This window comes from Mus caroli, chromosome 3 (assembly GCF_900094665.2).
Source record: "Mus caroli chromosome 3, CAROLI_EIJ_v1.1, whole genome shotgun sequence".
In the NCBI taxonomy this organism is placed as follows: domain Eukaryota; kingdom Metazoa; phylum Chordata; class Mammalia; order Rodentia; family Muridae; genus Mus; species Mus caroli.
In genome coordinates this window covers 18,792,045-18,801,009 of record NC_034572.1, presented here as the reverse complement: position 1 = coordinate 18,801,009, position 8,965 = coordinate 18,792,045, and the positions used below count along the sequence as shown (strand labels likewise).

Below are 8,965 nucleotides of genomic sequence, written 5' to 3'. Positions count from 1 at the left end.
CAAGGAGCAGATCTATGATGTGTACAGGTATTTGCCACCAGCCACACAGGTCGTTCTCATCAGTGCCACACTGCCTCATGAGGTCCTGGAGATGACCAACAAGTTCATGACCAACCCCATCCGCATCCTGGTGAAGCGTGATGAGTTGACTCTGGAAGGCATCAAACAGTTCTTTGTGGCCGTGGAAAGANAGGAATGGAAGTTTGATACTCTATGTGATCTCTATGACACGCTGACCATCACCCAGGCCGTCATCTTCTGCAACACCAAGAGGAAGGTTNACTGGCTGACAGAGAAAATGAGAGAAGCCAATTTCACTGTGTCATCCATGCATGGAGACATGCCCCAGAAAGAACGAGAGTCTATCATGAAGGAGTTCCGGTCAGGTGCCAGCCGGGTGCTCATCTCCACAGACGTCTGGGCTCGGGGCCTGGATGTCCCTCAGGTGTCCCTCATCATTAACTATGACCTGCCCAACAACAGAGAACTGTACATTCACAGAATTGGGTGATCGGGTCGGTATGGACGAAAAGGTGTGGCCATNGATTTTGTGAAGAATGATGACATCCGGATTCTCAAGGACATTGAGCAGTACTACTGCACCCAGATAGATGAGATGCCCATGAACCTGGCTGACCTCATCTGAAGCTGGTGCTGGTCCACCGAGATCCTGTTTGGAAACAGAAGCTTCTATTTAATGGGGTTGATTGATATGAACTGTCTTCTCGGAGCCCCTCCGCCATCTTTTCTAATGCACGTGTAAATAACCCAATGCTTAACCTTTTACATTAAACGTGGACATTTAAAAAAAAAAAAAAGAAATTTAGGGCAATGTATACAAGCCAGTAAGGAGGGCCCTATTTCAGGCAGGGATGGAGGCAGTGAGAATCTGATAGACAGGTTCACTTTGATACACTAAATATGTACCTCAGCCATTGAGCCCAAGCTTGAAGCTAACAATCTGGCAAGCTTTAACTTACTGAAGGACAAAAACACACACACACACACACACACTGCCGCCAGTGAACAACTCAGAGCCAGGGATCAATGCAAAAGCAAGAGGAATTTTATTGTTCCAGCATGCTGGGGTACCCCTGCACATGAAGGAGTGAGAGAATGACACCACAGAGCCCATGCATCGAGTTTTTAATCCAGTTTTCAGAGCACCAGCCATTAGGCACAATGTGCTTGGCAGAACAGTGTGACTTTTAAACTGATTGGTCTTTAGGGAATGAGATGGCAAGGACTTCCCTTGTCTGTAGGTGGTCAATGGTCAGTCCACCCTGTGGAATGTGTCTACTTGCTCTGTGTCTCCCCAACCTGTACGTGGACAATGTTTGGTTCCCCCCTCCACTGTGGTCTGAGTAATATAACTAGCCTTTCTTTTCCAGAGAGGAAGGGTACCTAAGTGCTCCATGATCTTTCTCTTGGAAGGGTATCTGGAAGAATTTTCCAAAGGTCCTGACCTGACCTCTACAACATAAGTGATAAGGATTGATATGATCCTGAAAGATCTTGAGAGAGAAGGGTGAAAAATTATGTAAGCTCCTAGACTTGTGCCCAAAATAGACCTCACTAATGGCAGGGAGTAAAAGTTTAACTCGCCCCATTGTTTCAGGATGTAGTAACCACAAAGTAGAAGTTTAACCTGCTCCATTATTTTAGGAAATGTTTGTACAGAATACTCCAACTGTTTCTTGAACCCACTATGTTTGCCAAATGCTATAGCCTCATGCTAGGTATTTGCGGTTTCTGCCTTTATAAATCCCTTACCCTTTGAGCTCTGGGTCGACTCCTCTACCCCTGCGTGGGATACGAGTCATCCCCAGTGCACTGGCCTTTCCCAATTAAACCTCTTGCTGTTTGCATCAAGACCTGTCTCTCGTGAGTTATTGGGCTTCACGTCATCCCTGGGCTTGAGTGAGGGTCCCTCCCATTTCGGGGGATTTTCAGTCCTCTCTATGACTACTTCCTGGTGACACTGGGACAACATTGTGTTGGGGGCAGCAAGGACTCTGGAATGCTGACCGAGTCCTGTGAGAACAGGTTGTTTCTCCTACTTTCTAGGCTCTGCAGGATTATCTGGGGCTAAGGAAAAGGCAGGCTGCAGTTTGTGAGGCTGGACTTCCTGGGACTAGCCATTTTGAAGCTATTCTGATACAGACTCTGAGGCAAAGTCTAGAACTGGTAAATTACTAGAGTAGTTTGTAGTTGATTTGAGATATGTTGGGACAGATGGACTAGGAGAAGAAGTTGAAGTTATGGAGTTTAGGTCAAAAAAATTATCTTTGGTGTTCATTTGAAACATCTTGGCCATGGTCCTGGCAGTTGAGGGAGGGGAGGAGGAGAGGAAGTTGGCTTATCAGGAATAGACAGTAAGCAGGAGAATTTAGGCTGTTGTTTGACAAGAGTTCTGATCCATAGTCCATTAAACCTGAGAGAGGTGGATCCAATTGGATTCACTGAAGATTACAAGATTTTTTTTTTAATTTTCAAAATGACACTAATGTTTTAGATGTATTAGCATTACCACTTTTGTAAGAGAAGCAGTAGACTCATACGTTTGAGTCATAGTAATAATTTGAGTAATCCAAAATTATTTGGAGTTAAAAGAATTAATATACTTTCCAGAAAGCTGGATATAAAGATTGGACAATGAAGATTTTAGCACAATGACAACCATTTTTAAGTATATACTTGGAAGACAATCAAAGGACATTTAAAATCTTCAGCTTGTGACAATAAGAATAACTAGAAATGCTTCATCAGAAGTAGATTAATATTAAGACTGTCTTGGCTGATTCCACAACAGGCTTCAAATTGGCAGTTCAGGAAACTAGGCCTAAATCTCTGCTTTCAAGAACTGGGCAAGTGCAGGCAAGCCAGGTACTGAAAAAACAACAAACAATAACGAAAAAGCCAAAAAAACAAAAAACAAAAACACAACCCAGATTTCAGGCAGCTAGTCAGAAACTGCCCTGCCATTAGAAGCTGCCCTGCCACATGGCCTGAGGCAAGTGCAATGGGTCAGCAATAGTATCCAGCCTCCCACAGCCCAGTACTGGCTCTGGAATGTCCTTAGAGAGAGTCAACAGATTAAGATAAAAGTCACCTACTTAAGAATTCCTCTAATGTGATTTAAATTTGGCCTTCAAGTTCACTTGATAGTAGGAGACTCCAGCATGCTTGACTTTGCAGAATAAAATTTTTTTGCTTTTCCATAATATTTGAGTCCAGGGTATCATTCTTCAGTAAATTATGGACCCTTAAAATACCTTATCAGAACTCCATTGATTGTTAAAATTCTGAACTTTTGAAGTCTTAGTGTAAGTGCATAGCATAGGGAGGAAAGGAATTTTGAAGCTTGTTTTTTTACACTCCAGATCTTTACAAACTGTATTTATAAATCTTGAAACATTTTCTTAAGCCTTTACAACTTACCTAAGCTTTCACTTCTTCAGACCTTTTATAACTGTTTGGCAGTCCAGAGAAAATTTCAACCCAGGGTACATCAAGTTTTCTTAACCATAGCAACTTCATTGGTTTGAACAGCAAACTGGCCAAGGAGGCAGCACAGACTTGGGAGCTGATACTATGACCCTGATTCTTCTAGATGAACAGGCTTTAAGCTTCAAAACCACAAGCAATGTACACAATATAGCATCATAAGATTGAAACCCACCACAAGCCTTCTAAGATTACATAAAAAGGAACAGCAGCAGACTGGCATCTTAATAATAAATTTTCAGGCCATGGATTTTGTGGTTGAAAAGCAGAAGGAATGGGGGGAAGGTAAAGAGTATATTTGTCCCTTGGCTTGACCTTAAATGATGTCAAGCCCCAGCAAATGGGTGGCTCTGGATACACTCACAACAAGCTTCATTTTTTTTAATAACTCATATTTGTATAATTTAGAACACTTTCTTAGTCAGAATTTACATAAACTTTAAACTTTTGATATCCAGTTATTTACTATGAGACACAAGTGGTTGAATACTGAGCAGTCATTGTAAAACAAGCTCTTCTAAATAAAGGTATAGTAAAAAAAGGTACTTTAAAACCTGTTTGGTGATTTTATCAGTCTGGTAACAAAGTAGATTGTCTTTTTAGGATAGAGACTTAGGTAAGTGAGGTCTGATACTTCAATTTTACATTTGAAGAGAACTGAGAAGGTAGCTGAACACCTGAGGAAGGAGCTAGTATGGTTCCCTCTTAGATACCTGAGGAGGAAAAATTATAATGAGAAGTATAATCTAAATGACCTGTGTATCAACTAAAATGACTGACACTTTCATATTGCCTATGACAGGTTATCTTAGACTTTGTTGGAGCCAGTTGTCAGTCCTTAGCTGTCATATAGGACAGCATCTAATCTTCAGCCCTCACAGACTAGCATAGGCCTTTGATTGTCAGACATAGGTCTCTTAGACTTTTTTCTGTGGAATAATTTGGGAAAATTGAATAAGGCAATCAACCTAAAAAATATGTAGTTTGGACAGAGCCCCGGTGGCATGTGAGAAATGGGGCAGATTTCCCTGGTGAATAGTGTTATCACAATTCAAGTGGAGGTATTGTTGCCCTATCTGTCTTCTTTGGAGACCTTAAGGGTTCCAGTTAGGATGGTGTAGTTCTGTCTGCTATGGAACATTTCTCAAACACTTTAAATGAAAATTTCTGCAGTTCATTGAAGAGTTTGAGGACCATCTATAAATTAAGTATACATGATTTTAGGCTTAATCTTGAAAACATATAAGAAGGCTAAATAAGGATTGTCATTAAATTAACAGTTTATGTCAGCTGCCTATATACTGTTAGAGTTTCATACCTTTATTCCTGTTAAATTTGAGTCTTATCTGAATTCCCTTAATTGAATCATCAAAACAGAATGCCACAGGGTTTTCGTTTTTGTTTTTGTTTTTTTGGGTTTTTTTTGGTATTTTTTTTCTTGTATGACTTAGTTTATTCAAATATCTAAAGTTTGAAGTCATTTTAAGACGTTGTAGTAACATGGCATGTACCCTTTAACCTTAATAAAGATGGATACCTGTCTTTTTACCTGAGATGGGTTTCCTGTAAGCAGCAAAATGCTGGGTCCTGTTTATGTAGCCAGTCTGTTAGTCTATGTCTTTTTATTGGGGAATTGAGTCCATTGATATTAAGAGATATTAAGGAAAAGTAATTGTTGCTTCCTATTATTTTTGTTGTTAGAGTTGGCATTCTGTTCTTGTGGCTGTCTTCTTTTAGGTTTGTTGTGTGAAGAGAAGAAAGATAAAAGGCTAAATAAATATTACTGTGAACCTGAGTAATTCGCTCAGATTTTAAAGATTTTAAACATGAATTTGATTATCAAATATACCTCATTTATGAAAAGTATGTTGCTACTCATCTAGATTTCCAGAAGCCTTGTGATGAAAAGTTAGCCAAAAAATGAGCAGTTATGTATAAATCTTTAAGTCAGTTGTTGCTCATCTGAATATATCTTTATAATCTTGAATTTTATCATTATATAAAAATTCATAATAATCCAAAATACTTTAGAGACCTGTTGTTACTGTCTTAGTTTAAAAAGAGATACAATGGTAAAATAAGGCTTAGGAAGACTAAGAAGTTTTATAATTTTTCTTTAATGGCATGTAGTCATTTTAAGACATTGTAGTAACATGGCATGTACCCTTTAACCGTAATAAAGATGGATACCTGTCTTTTTACCTGAGATGGGTTTCCTGTAAGCAGTAAAATGTTGGGTCCTGTTTGTGTAGCCAGCCTGTTTGTCTATGTCTTTTTATTGGGGAATTGATTCCATTGATATTAAGAGATATTAAGGAAAAGTAATTGTTGCTTCCTATGTTAGAGTTGCAATTCTGTTCTTGTGGCTGTCTTCTTTTAGGTTTATTGAAGGATTACTTTCTTGCTATTTCTAGGGTATTNTTTCCNTCCTTNTACTGTTTTTTTTTTTTTTTTTTGTTATTATTATCCTTTGAAGAGCTGGATTTGTGGAAAGATATTGTGTGAATTTTGTTTTGTCATGGAATACTTTGGTTTCTCCATCTATGGTAATTGAAAGTTTGGCTGGGTATAGGGCTGGCACTTGATCCATTCCTATCTCCTTGTACTAAGGTCAAATCTAAGTGGATCAAGGAACTCCACATAAAACCAGAGACACTGAAACTTATAGAGGAGAAAGTGGGGAAAACCCTCAAAGATATGGGCACAGGGGAAAAAAAAAATCCTGAATAGAACAGCAATGGCTTGTGCTGTAAGATCAAGAATCGACAAATGGGACCTCATAAAATTGCAAAGCTTCTGTAAGGCAAAAGACACCATCAATAAGACAAAAAGGCCACCAACAGATTGGGAAAGGATCTTTACCTATCCTAAATCAGATAGGGGAATAATATCCAATATATACAAAGAAGTCAAGAAGGTGGACTCCAGAAAAATCATATAACCCCATTAAAAGATGGTGCTCAGAGCTAAACAAAGAATTCTCACCTGAGGAATACTGAATGGCTGAGAAGCACCTGAAAAAATGTTCAGCATCCTTAATCATCAGGGAAATACAAATCAAAACAACCCTGAAATTCCACCTCATACCAGTCAGAATGGCTAAGATCAAAAATTCAGATGACAGCAGATGCTGGCGAGGATGTGGAGAAAGAGGAACAGTCCTCCATTGTTGGTGGGATTGCAAGCTTATACAACCACTCTGGAAATCAATCTGGCAGTTCCTCAGAAAATTTGACATACTACTACTGGAGGATCCCGCAATACCTCTGCTGGGCATATATCCAGAAGATGTTCAAACTGGTAATAAGGACACATGCTCCACTATGTTCATAGCAGCCTTATTTATAATAGCCAGAAGCTTGAAAGAACCCAGATGTCCCTCAAAAGAGGAATGGATACGGAAAATTTGGTACATTTATACAATGGAATACTACTGAGCTATTAAAAAGAATGAATTTATGAAATTCCTAGGCAAATGGATGGACCTGGAGGGTATCATCCTGAGTGAGGTAACCCAATCACAAAAGAACTCACATGATATGTACTCACTTATAAGTGGATATTAGCCCAGAAACTTAGAATACCCAAGATACAATTTGCAAAACATATGAAACTCAAGAAGGACGAAGACCAAAGTTTGGTCACTTTGCCCCTTCTTAGAATTGGGAACAAAACACCCATGGAAGGAGTTACAGAGACAAAGTTTGGAGCTGAGACTAAAGGATTGGCCATTTAGAGACTGCCTCACCTGGGGATCCATCCCATAATCAGCCTCCAAAGGCTGACACCATTGCATACACTAGCAAGATTTTGGTGAAAGGACCCTGATATAGGTGTCTCTTGTGAGGCTATGCAGGTGCCTGGCAAACCCAGAAGTGGATGCTCACAGTCAGCTATTGGATGGAACACCAGGACCCCAATGGAGGAGCTAGAGAATGTACCCAAGGAGCTAAAGGGATCTGCAACCCTATAGGTGGAACAACAGTATGAATTAACCAGTACTCCAGGAGCTCGTGTCTCTAGCTGCATATGTAGCAGAAGATGGCCTAGTCTGCCATCATTGGGAAGAGAGGCTCCTTGGGCTTGCAAACTTTATATGTGTCAGTACATGGGAACGCAGGGCCAAGAAATGGAAGTGGCTGGGTAGGGGAGTGGGGCGGGGAGGGTATGGGGGACTTTTTGGATAGCATTTGAAATGTAAATGAAGAAAATACCTAACTAAAAAAATAAAGATGGATACTAGCCATGTTACTGCTTTTTCTCAATGGTGTCATCAGCCACGATAGAGGATAGATAGGCACATGGATTCTATTAAAAAACATCTATTTTTCTAAAAAAAAAAAGGTGAATCTAAATTACATATACAGCATATTCTAAATCACCGTTGAGTCTTGTATATAGTTACAGCAAATTAAAATTGCCTATGTATAGGTTTGAATTATATGCCTTTTGTTGTAAGTTTACAGCATTTTTTTGTTACAGGTTTTCTAGATTTTAAACTATACCTGGTGAATTTACAAATCTTGAGGTAGAGTTTACATCACAGATTTAAGATATTTCATGAGAGTAGTATAAAGAGAAATAACAGAGATGAAAGATTTTTAAAAGTAAGAAGAACCTTAGAAATAAGAGACTTGGAAGTATAGAACAGACCAAGTTTAGATATAAGACATTTGGGGGCCATTTCTTTCTGCAACTGTTACAATGTGTGAGAATTTGGAAATCATATGTGCCTATTTGCGGCTATTGATCTGAACTGAGGCCAAGGTTTAGAAATAAAATCTGAGTATGTGGAGGAAGAATAAAAGGATCAAATATTGGATCACAAGAGAGTGTTCCTATAAGCTTCAAGAGGGAGCCAAGAATTGAAGCTGCTAAACTTCAGTCAGGAGCAAGAGAGAGTAATGGGACTATAGGGAAAAGGGGAGCTAATAGGGTCTTTAGTAGAGAGACCAAGACAGTGTCAGAATCAAGAAAAAGCTGACCATGTATGTGGTGGGTGCTATAGGGCATAGCAGGCTCCAAGAGCCCCAGACATATATGACATAGACAAGGTTGCACAGGCCAGAGGGACTTAAAGAAGGTAGTGCTTCACAGGTAGCTCCTAGTGGAAGGCAAGGAAACTCACAATGTACAGGCTGTACAGAAAATATAAAGCAGGTAGCTCCAAATGGAAGGGGAAACAGAAATGTCCATGAGGCCAGAGGTGCAACAGGCTGCGAGAGCCAGAGAGAGGCTCTACAAGGAAGACAGCATGACAGAGCACAGACAGGCATTTAGACAAGAGACAAATTCTTAAAACACCCAGGGAAGGAGTTACAGAGACAAAGTTCGTAGCGGTGATGAAAGGATGGACCATTTAGAGACTGCCGTATCCAAGGATCCATCCCATAATCAACTTCTAAACGCTGACACCATTGCATACACTAGCAAGATTTTGCTGAAAGGACCCAAATAT

At 39.7% G+C, this 8,965-nt stretch overlaps 1 pseudogene; it reads left to right on the top strand.

The window, feature by feature from the left end:
- LOC110291065 overlaps nucleotides 1–646 on the top strand; it is a 4,351-nt pseudogene extending 3,705 nt beyond the window's left edge.
- The last annotated feature ends 8,319 nt before the right edge of the window (nucleotides 647–8,965 follow it).